Here is a 2,089-nt window from a genome sequence, read left to right as displayed (position 1 = left end):
TGACTAAAACTTTGTTGATGGATTCAACCAGACCATTCGCTTGTGGATAATAAGGGGTTGAACTATCGTGACGTAAACCAAGCTGGCCTGTAAGTTTGGTCATCATAATGTTTCAAAAATGATGCCCATGATCAATGATTATCGCTTTTGGGACACCAAACCTAGCAATTATATGATTGAACACGAAAATTGCAGCTGTCTTGCCGTCTACCTCAAATGTAGGCATCGCCTCGGCCCACTTAGTAAAATAATCTACCGCAAGGATGATATACGGATGCCCGCCGGCCGAGTGAGGGTTACATGTAATAAAATCGATACCCCATTTGGCAAAACGACCAACGACAATTATAGGGTGGAGAGGAGCAGGTGGAGCGCGCATCTTACGATAAAAAATCTGGCAGTTGTGGCATTTTCGGACCGCTGTAATACAATCTTTAAATAAAGACGGCCAGAAGTAGCCAACGCGCAATATCTTTTGGGCTGTGGCAAACCCAGACATATGACTGCCACATGCTCCAGAGTTACAGTCATTTAGAACCTTTTCAGCTTCCTCGTGAGTTAAGCAACGTCGAAAAACAGAATCCACCCCACGGTGATAAAGAGTATCTCCAGTAATCCTGAATTGTTGGGACTGGAAATGAATCTTTCGACGTTCTGACCGTGAAATTTCTGGCCGAAAGGATTGGGTCTGGAGATAAACGATGATATCCCCATACCACGGATCTAAAGTGCTGATTAGAAACAAGGATTCGTCCGCAATGAGCTCCTCCGCCACAGTTTCCGTGTCAGCACGCGGTAAGTCACACATTAACTCCGCAAAAACTAAAGATTTCTTAGACTTAGATTTCTCAAATTCCAAGTCGAACTCCTGCAGGATAACGATCCATTTAGAGTACTTGCCCCCTAGCAATTGCTTGGTCAAAATGTAAATCATAGGGTTGCAATCCGAAATTACCGTAGTTTTACGTAGTAGAATGTAGTGACGAAAACGTTGGACAGCTTGAACAGCTGCCAATGCCAATTTCTCCACATGTGAGTATTTTAGCTCAGTTGGATTTAAAGTTCGACTAAGGTAATATATCACATGTTCAGTTCCGAATTCATCTTCCTGAACTAAAATCATTCCAATGGTGGAATGAGAGGCGGCGAGATACAAGAAGTAATCCTGGTTGTAGTTGGGAGGATGCAACAACGGTGCATAGGTCAACGAGTGTTTGAGTGCATCAAAAGATTTCTGAGCTATCTCATCCCAATAGAATGGAGTATTTTGCTTCAACAACCGGGTAAAACCCTTTGTGACCTCGGCGTAGTTAGGAATGAATCGTCGTAAAAAGTTTTCTTTCCTCTGCAAACTTTGGAGTTGGCGAAGACTCGAAGGAGGAGGCAATTTGATAATAGCTTCGACCTTCGAGGGATCAACGCGAATCCCGACTTTCGAAACTACAAACCCCAGCAATCGACCCGTTTCTATACAGAAGACACATTTGTGTGGGTTCAACCGAATACGATAATGCCTACACCTCATAAAGATTGCTCGTAAATGGACGAGGTGATCAGCTCGATGTAATGAATGAGCAGGCAAGTCATCGAGATAGGGTTGCACAATGTGCTTGATGTCATGAAACGCATAAGACATCGCCCTTTGAAAAGTTGTTCCGGCATTCTTAAGCCCAAAAGGTAACTTGCAATAAGCAAATGTCCCCCATGGACAAATGAAAGCCGTTTTTGGTTGATCGGCAGGTAGAATATTGATTTGATTGTATCCGGAAAAACCGTCCATGAAGGAGAATATTTCGCTGCCTGCACAATCATCAATGATTTGATCGATATAGGGAGTTGGGTAATTGTCCTTTGGACAGGCTCGATTAATATCCCTATATTCGATGCATATTCTTATTTTTCCCTGCTTTTTGTTAACCGGAACAATATTTGATACCTAATCCGTTAACGGGATCGGATAAATGAAACCTGCTTTCAATAATTTTTCAACTTCTGCTTTAATTGCAGCAGCTTTTCGTGGGTGAATCTGACGCAAACGTTGCCGGACGGGTTTAGCGTCTAGGTAAGTCTTGATCTCATGAACAACAAT

Source organism: Pinus tabuliformis, chromosome X, assembly GCF_031772625.1.
Source record: "Pinus tabuliformis cultivar Carrire ecotype Pingquan chromosome X, CPIR1, whole genome shotgun sequence".
In the NCBI taxonomy this organism is placed as follows: Eukaryota; Viridiplantae; Streptophyta; class Pinopsida; order Pinales; family Pinaceae; genus Pinus; species Pinus tabuliformis.
The sequence above is the reverse complement of the archived record's forward strand: the minus strand, read 5'-3'. Positions refer to the sequence as shown.